General features: G+C 38.5%; 1 protein-coding gene across 1 annotated transcript in view; it reads right to left on the reverse strand.

Moving 5' to 3' along the window:
- The window catches only part of PHF24 (PHD finger protein 24), a 26266-nt gene extending 26061 nt beyond the window's left edge, over nt 1-205 (reverse strand). Inside the window, exon 1 of the mRNA XM_029920410.1 lies at nt 88-205. The gene's annotated coding sequence lies outside the window, so the exon portion shown is untranslated. The remainder of the gene's footprint in view (nt 1-87) is intronic.
- Between the last annotated feature and the right edge of the window lie 9154 nt (nt 206-9359).

A 9359-nucleotide genomic window follows, 5' to 3' on the forward strand; every position in this document is an offset into this window, starting at 1 on the left:
CAAGCGGCCTCGGCTCTCTCCTCTCTCGCCAAGCCCAGCTGCCCAGTCGGGCCTCCGGGCGGACGACCCACGCGTTAGGGCACTCACCTTCGCAGTACCCCACTGCGGGGTGTCTAAATGAGCTTTCACAGAGTGTTCTGCTGCCCCAACTCTTCCTGTGCGCTGGTTTCAGAGGTTATTGGTCTTCCATCTCCAGCAGCAGGCAGTACTGTAATGTAACCCACTTATTGCTGCGGAAGCCTCATCCCTCAGACTATCAGAATAGCCAGCTTGTCAGGAGGCCAGCAGTCCTGAGAGCTGTAACATGCATTACGCCAAACTGTATCCTCTGAAGAGGGCAAGAAAAAGATAAAGTCATAAAGCACTTAGCAACAAATTATAAAGAAATCATTTAAGTTATGCAAATAATACGCCAAAAACCTTTTGTAATTTCATTTACATTTTTAACATACCTTCATTTTCTTGTGCATTCAAATACATACCTCAAATACAATTTACATTTCCTGAGCATCTAGTATTTGTCCTAAGCTGTACTAGGTGCTGTAGAGAGGGAAAGAAAGGAACTTGTTTTGTCCTTAAGATCATAGTACTTACCAAAAGGGAATATAAAGTCGATATAGTACAATATATTGCTGTCACTTTTAAAGTACAAGGTTCTATTCTAAAAATTTTATATTAAGTCGTTAATTTTTATACCATTCCTTTGAGGGGCTGTACGCTATTTCTAAATTTTGCTGGTGATGAGAATAAGGGACAGAGAAATTAAACGACTTGCTTAAGGTCACAGGGCCAATATGTGGTGGAGGTGAGATTGAGGTCCCTAAATTCTGGGGTGGCTGGGTGGCTCAGTCGGTTAAGCCTCCAGCTTCATCTCAGGTTCATCTCACGTTCGTGGGTTCGAGCCCGCATCAGGCTCTGTGCTGACCGCTAACGCAGAGCCTGGAGCCTGCTTCAGATTCTGTGTCTCCCTCTCTCTCTGCCCCTCCCTGCTCATGCTCTGTCTCTCTCTGTCTCAACAATAAATAAAACATTAAAAAAAGTTTTTTGAAGTCCCTAGATTCTGATTCAAACCCCAAGTTACTGTTTTTTTTTTTTTTACTGTACTGCCTTGAGAAAGGAAAGGTTACTAATCATTAATATATGGAATTCTAAAATTAGTACGTATTTCTCAGGAACTACTATCTTTTTTTTCCCCTTTGCTTGTGAAAGTAACACAAAAGAACAGACAGCTTTCCATATAGCCTGGAAGCCCCAAACTTTCTTTAGAATTACATTAGAACAACAGTTTCACAAATATGGTTGTCTGAACTGTTTTCAGTAAGTGTTTTATTTCCAGGCTGTTTGACAGGCTTATATGGAAGAAGCAGCTGTAATAATATCACCATAGAAATGTCTGGTGGTTAATTCCTTTTTTCATTCAAAAAAATGTATATTGTGCTCCTACAGTATGTCAGGCATTGAGCTGAGAACTGGAAGGGATGCAAATAAGATTAAGACACAAGAACTTTCCCTCATGAAATTGTAATCTCAAAGAGGAAGCAAGCATTGACAGAAAACCACAGTATAAAACAAAATGAGTTGTGCTCAGTAGAGGAATGAAATGCAGCGGGCATTCCAAGGAGGAGAGAGACAGATTACTTCATGAAGGGAGGAGCTTGGGTTAGGGAAAACACATGATTGTCATTTTTTAAAAGTTTTTATCTATTTTGAAAGAGAGAAAGAGCATGTGAGTGGGGGAGAGGGAGAGAGAGAATCCCAAGCAGTCTCAGTGTTGTTAGCACAGAGCCCAACCGGGGACTCAGTCTCACAAACTGAGATCATGACCTGAGCCAATATCAAGAGTTGGTCGCTTTAACCACCAACTGAGCTGTCCAGGCAACCCACATGATTGTCATTTAATTTATTATTGATATTTAAGTATTACAAACATAAAAAAATATAAAATTTTTATCAAATTCCTTTGTTTCTCTTTTTATGTTTATTTATTTATTTTTGAGAGAGCGCAAGCCAGGGAGGGACAGAGAGAGAAAGGGAGGGAGACACAGAATCTGAAGCAGGCTTCAGGCTTTGAGCTGTCAGCACTGAGCCTGACGCAGGGCTCAAACCCTCAAGCTGTGAGATCATGACCTGAGCCAAAGTCAAACACTCAAGCCACCAGGTGCCCCTAAATTCCTTTATTTCTTAAAAATTACATACAGGGTTCTCATTTTCAGAAAAGAGCTTTTACTATAAGGAGTAGTTAGTATATATAAGTACTACTATAAGTAGTTAGTATATATATAAGGAGAGGTTAGTCAGTGCAAACTTTTTTTTTTTAAGTTTATTTTGAGAGAGAATGAGAGCACAAGCAGGGGCGGATCAGAGATAGTTCTAAGCAGGCACTGTGCTGTCAGTGCACAGCCCAATGTGGGGCCTGAACTCACGTAACGTGAAATTATGATCTGAGCCAAAATCAAGAGTCGGCCACTTAAGCTACTGAGCCACCCAGGCACCCCCAGTCAGTGCAAAATTTTTGAAGGTGGTTTACCTTATCTCCTCTAGTGAGGGGGACACAATAGAATTATGATGCATAATATAAGATTTCAAGGTCAATGGAATAGCCAAAGAAGCAGCAAAATGATTTGGATTTCCCTGACAATTAGGGATTTAAAAACATCTTTTCATATGTTTATCAGCCATCTGTGTGTCTTTGGAAAAATGTCTATTCAGGTCCTCTATGTTGTTTTTTTTTTAAAGTGGGCTCCATGCCCAACATGAGGCTTGAACTCACAACCCCAAGATCAAGAGTTGCATGCTCTATTGCCTGAGCCAGCTAGGCATACCACTCTGGCCATTTTTAGTCAGATTATTTATTTGTCTTTGATGTTAATAGTATAAGTTCTTTATATATTTTGGATATTAAGCCCTTTAGATATATCATTTGCAAATATCTTCTCCTATTCAGTCGGTTGTCTTTTTATTTTGTTGATGGTTTCCTTTGCTGTGCAAAAGCTTTTATTTTGGTGTAGTCCCCATAGTTTATTTTTACCTTTGTTTCTCTTGCCTGAGAAGACTTATCCATAAGTATGGTGCTAAGACCCGATGTCCCAGAGATTATTGCCTATGTTTTATTTTAGGACTTTTGTGGTTTCAGGTCTCACATTTAGGTCTTTAATACATTTTGAATTTGGTTTTGTGTATGGTGTAAGAAAGTGGTCCAGTTTCATTCTTTGAAATATCACCAAAAACCACTTAAAATGACTAATATTCAGAAGACAAGAAATAACAAGTGTTGGCAAGGATGTAGAGAAAAGGGAACACTGAATAAATTGTTAGTGGGAATGCGTATTAGTGTAACCACTGTGGAAAACAGTGTGGAGCCTCCTCAAAAAATTAAAAATAGAAATACCACATGGTTCAGTAATTCCACTACTAGGTATTTACCCAAAGAAAGCAAAAACATTAGTTTGAAAAGATATATGCACACCTATGTTTATTGTAGCATTATTTATAATAGCCAAGATGTGAAAGCAATCCAAGTGCCCATTGGTAGATGAATAGATAAAGAAGATGGAGTATGTGTATACATACACACGCACACACACACGTACACACTCAAGTGTTACTCAGCCATAAAAAAGAATAAAATATTGTCATTTGTGACAACATGGTTATACCCAAAGGGTATTATGCTAAGTGAAATAAGTCAGAGAATGACAAATACCATATAATTTCACTTATATGTGGAATCTAAAAAACAAAACATGTGAACAAACATCAAGCAAGCAATAAACTTGTAAATGAAGAGAACAAATTGGTGGTTACCAGAGAGGGAGGTGGGTGGTCAGATGGGTAAAATGGGTGAAGAGGATTAAGAGGTACACACTTTCAGTAATAAAATAAATCATGGAGATTAAAATGATAGCATAGGGGAATATAGTCAGTAATATTGTAATAACATTATATGGTGACAGGTGGTGACTACACTTATTGTGTGAGCACTGAATAATGTATAGAATTATCAAATCACTATATTGTATACCTGAAACGAATACAACATTGTATGTCAACAGTACTTCAGTAATAGATATGTATTTTTAAAAAAGAAAAAGCAGGGTGGGAGTGAACAATGTAGGCCTGGAGGCAGTCAGGACTCTGACTAGACAGGGTCAAAGTTTGCTGGAGAGTGCCCTGTAACACAGAACTGCTCTTGCAAGATAGAGATTGTGTTTTCAACTGTTTTTTTCTTCATCTTTTAAGTATGATGAACATATGCCACAAATATTCTGGGATGGTCTGAGTTCAAAAAGTAGATGCCATATGCCCATAAGCTCCTGTCATTAAGACTGACAAATAATGGCCAGCATAACCATGTTAGTGTCTGAAGAGTAGAGAACATTGTCTATTCAACAAATGTTTAATAAATAAGGAGTTCAGAAAGGCAGAGAGAGGCTATTTGATAAAGAACTCTAAATACTTAGATGTTTTAATATGGTGGGTGTTTCTGAGCAGGTAGTTAGTTGCATGTTAAAGGCTACCCTAAACACTTAGAAGTGTTATCTTTTAGATAAAGGACTGAATGAAAGTGCATATGATTTTCTGGCCATTCAAACAAAAATTTTAAAATATAAGTGTGAGAATGAGTGTATTTTCTCTTAGGCCTTAGACAAATCCCTGTTGGGATACTAAGGAGACTATGGTGGCGGGGGAGGTAATCAGAATGCCACTAAATCCTATTTTGTCCTTTTCATATTCTGATGGTGACTTCCAGTGGAAGATAATCAAATGCACCCTTTTTGCTTACAATACACATCTTTTGGGGACCACATAGCACACAGTTTCTCTTTGCTGTGAGTGCCTCTAGTACACAGAGATAAGATTCCAGTGGCCTTCTTAGACTTAGGCACCTCATTCCCTGGCTACTGCCCATTGATCCAGAGGTAGACATCCAACTTAGATTGGTGCTGTCATAGTCTCTCCTAGGAATCTAAAACTCAGAACCAAACAACACATGGTAATTCTATATTTAACTTTTTGAGGAACTGTCAAACTGTTTTCCACAATGGCTGAACCATTGTGGAATTGTATGAGAGGAATTGTATGAGAATTCCTTTTTTTCTATACTCTTACCAATACTTGTTATTTTTCTATCTTTTTTTTTTTTCTTGTTATAGACATTGGAGTGGATATAAGTGGTGCTTTATGGTGGTTTCGATCTCCCTAATGACAAATAGTGCTGGCCATCTTTCCATGTGTTTGTTGGCTATTCTTTTGTCATCTTTAGAGAAATGCCTATTTAAGTCATTTGCCCAGTTTTTGTTTGCTTTTTGTTGATGAGTTCTAAGAACTCTTAATGTATCCTGGATATTAGATTATTATCATACATTTGATTTATAAATATTTCTCTCAATCTGTAGATTATTTTTTTTAATTTTTAATGTTTAGTTTTGAGAGAGAGAGAGAGAGAGAGAGGAAGAGAGGCAGAGAGAGAGGGAGACAGAATCCAAAGCAGGTTCCAGTCTCTGAACTGTCAGCACAGAACCCTATGTAGGGCTAAACTCATGAACTGTGAGATCATGACCTAAGGTGAAGTCAGTTGCTTAACCGTCTGAGCCACCCAGGTGTACCTCATTCTGTAGATTGTGAGTGTACTGTAAATCACTGAATTGTTCTCTTAAAATGTTTACATTTGTGTTATGTGAATTTCCTCTCAATTAAACAAAACCAAAACAAAACCAAAAAACGAAACAAAAGAACCAGCAGCACAGAGCTTGGGAATTGCCAGAGTTAGTGGGTATCTTGAAGAGAAGATGGGTGTTCTGAAGAGAAGACTCACCCACTGTTGTTGCTGTGACCCCAGGGTTATGTTGGTCAGTCTCTGCTCTTATATCTTGGTTCTTCTCTTTCCATTTCTTTCCCTCATACTTCCAGTCAGTTGAGGGACAGTTTGGCTATTTCCAGTTTTTGGTAATTATGAATAAAGTCACTATAGACATTTACATACAGGTTTTTGTGTGATAAGTTTTCATTTCACTTGGGTAAATACCTAGGTATATGATTGCTGGGTGTTTTGGTTACTTATATGTTCGACTTTATAATGAACTTACAATCTTCCCCAGACTGATCTAAAGATTTAACACAATTCCATTTAAAATTCCAATGGGATTTTTTTGGTACAAATCAACAAGCTGACTCTAAAATATATATGGAAAGGCAAAGGAACTACAATATCCAAACCCATTTTGAAAAAAAAAAGCTGGAGGATTCATACTACCTGACTTTTAAGACTTACTCTAAGGCTCTACTAATAAAGTTGACAATGTGCTAAGGACAAAAGGATGAAGACATAGATCAATAATGGAGAACAGAAAGACATCTGGGAATTGTGTTAAATCTTTAGATCAGTTTGGGGAAGATTGTCATCTTAACATTAACTCTCACAAACCTATTAACATGGTATATCGCTTAATTTATTTAGGTTTCCTCTGATTTCTTTTATTGGCGTTTTGTGGTTTTCAATATATAGATCTTGCACATATTTTGTTATACATATCATATTTCTTGAGCAGTTTTCATAATTTCAATATCTCATTCTAGGGGCATACAATTGGTTTTTTATTGTTTCTGTATCCTGTGACCTTGATAAATTCATATGTTAGTTCAAGGAACTTTTTTTTTTAATGTTTTTATTTATTTTTGAGAGAGAGACAGAGCACCAGCCGGGAAGGGGCAGTGAGAGAGACACACACAGAATCCGAAGCAGATTCCAGACTCTGAGCTGTTAGCACAGAGCCCGATGCGGGGCTTGAAACCATGAACTGTAGGATCATGACCTGAGCCGAAGTCAGATGCTTAACTGACTGAGCTACCCAGTGCCCCTCTAAGAATTTTTTTGTAGGTTTTTTGAGGTTTTGCATGTAGACAGTCTTATTGTCTGTGAACAGAAACAGTTTTATTAATTACTTTATAATCTTTCTGCTTTTTATTTGTTTTTCTTTCATTATTGTACTGCTAGGATTTCAGGATGATGTTGAATAAGGGTAGTAAGTGCAGACATCCAGTCTTACAGGAAAAGCACTCAGTTTTTCATCATTAAGTTATGTTAGCTGTAGGGTTTTTTTTTTTTTTAAATAAAAGTTCTCTATCAGTTTAAGGGAGGCCTCCAGCAAAGCCTTCAAGAATCTAGGGCCATCATTCTTATAGCCACAGGAAATTAATTCTGCCAACAATCTGAGTGAGCTTAGAAGTTTATTCTTTCTTAATGATAATAGTTTCCTATTGTTGCTGTAAAAAATTCCCACAAACTTAGTGGCTTAAACAACACGAATTTATTATTTCATAATTTTGAGCATCAGAAGCCCCAAACGAGTCTTATGGGACTAAACATCAAGGTGACAGCAAGGCTATATTCCTTCTGGAAGTCCTGGGGAAGAATCCATTCCTTGCCTTTTCCAGCTTCTGTAGGCCACTTGTATTCTCTGGTTTGTGGCTTCCTCTGTCTTCCAAGCCTCAATGGATGGTCATATCTTGTTCACATCATATCACCTTGACTTCTTCCATTGTCACATTTCTTTCTCTGACTTGCCTGCCTGCCTCCTTCTCTTAAAAGGATCCTTGGAGTTACATTGGGCCCACCTAGATAATCCAGAATAATCTTCCCATTTTAAGAATCTTAATTTTTAAGAATCTTAATCTAAGCCTCTGTGGCTTAGTTGGTTGGGTGTCTATCTCTTGATTTTGGCCTTGGTCGTGATCCTAGGATCATGGGATCAGTCCTTGCATTGGGTTCTGCACTGGGTGTGGAGCTTGCTTAGAATTTTCTTTTTCTCTCTGCCCCATTCCTGCTTGCTCGCTCGCGTGCTCGCTCTCTCTCTCTCTCTCAAAAAACTTTAATTTAATCACATCTGTAAAGCTCATTTGCTATATAAGGTATCATGTTCATAGTTTCTGGGGCCTAGGGTGTTGGCATCTTTGGAGAACCATTATTCTGCCTACCACCATATAATGGGTATGTACTTGTTCATAATGTTTCTTAGTTATCCTTTTAACATCTGTAGGATCTGTAATGGTATCTCTTATTTTATTTCAGATATTAGTAATTTGTTTATGTTTACCCTCCTTTGGTCAATTTGGCTAGAGGTTTGTCAATTTTATTGATCATTTCAAAGGTCAGCTTTTGTTTTCATTGATTTTCTCTATTTATAATTTTATTATAAAATTGTTCTTTATTATTTTCTTCCTTTTACTTTCTTAAGGTTTAGTTTCCTTGTTTGTTTGGTTTCTTTAAGGTAGAAACTTAGATTTTTTTGTTCTGAGACATTTCTTCCTTCTTTTATGATTTTAAACTGAGATATAATTTGTATACCATAAAATCCACCTTTAAAAATGCAGTTTAGATGGGTTGAGGCAAAATGGCAGAGAATTAGGGAGGTTGATACTTCACACCCACATCTCTCAAACAAAGAAGGGCTGAAGCCAAAGGACACTGAACTGCAAGAGTCTGGGAGGAAAAGAGACAGAGTCCACTAAGAAGACAGCCTCACAGGTGCATGAGTGTGAACTGGGGAAAATAAAAACGGGTCAGGACCTGGAGGCACAGAGGGGAAGGAGCCCCCTTCATGGAGAAATGAAGGGAAGAGAAAGAGTGGCTGAAACTGTTCATAGGACTGTCCATGGAGAAGAGAAAAAACTTGGCCTGAGACGGAGAGAGAGCCTATCATCCCATTTCTAATGGCAGGGCGTCCAGAGAGAGAGCCTATATCTAGTTGAGTGCCCTGGTCCCAGTCAGTACCAGGCGGAAGTGCTCCCCTACTCCCTCTACTTGATCCTTGGCTAGGAAGAGGCCCAGCCTGTGGGATTACATTTTGGGTGGTATCATTAAAACAGGGACTAAGATCTGGAAATGAGGCAGGGCTTGGGACATAAAACATGGCCTACCTCGGCTCTGCCCACGGCACAGGGAGATTGGACCCCAAAGAGTGATTTGCAATGCTTGGATTGAGAAGGGATTGGGGGCACTGCCATCTTTCTCCCCACAGCTACCAAGGCAGGGCCTCAAGGAGCAGCCTGTGGGACTCACAGTGGAGGCGAGTCCTGCCTACACCAAACCATGCCCATCTGCACTGGGGGGCCTGCCTTTTTTTTTTTTTTTTTTTTAACCAGAGCCTGTGGCAAGATCAACATTGATGCATTGCCAGGATTAACTCTAGATCAATTCTTGCTATTCAGATGTATTTTCCCTTATCTCATTCTTATCTCTCCCCTGGCTGGACTGGGCACTCTGGTTATTGGTTTGCTTAAACAGTCACTCTTTTTTTTTTTAAGTTTATTTATTTATTTATTTTTTCATAATATTTTATTGTCAAATTGTTTTCCATACA

This window comes from Suricata suricatta, chromosome 13, assembly GCF_006229205.1.
Source record: "Suricata suricatta isolate VVHF042 chromosome 13, meerkat_22Aug2017_6uvM2_HiC, whole genome shotgun sequence".
In the NCBI taxonomy this organism is placed as follows: Eukaryota; Metazoa; Chordata; class Mammalia; order Carnivora; family Herpestidae; genus Suricata; species Suricata suricatta.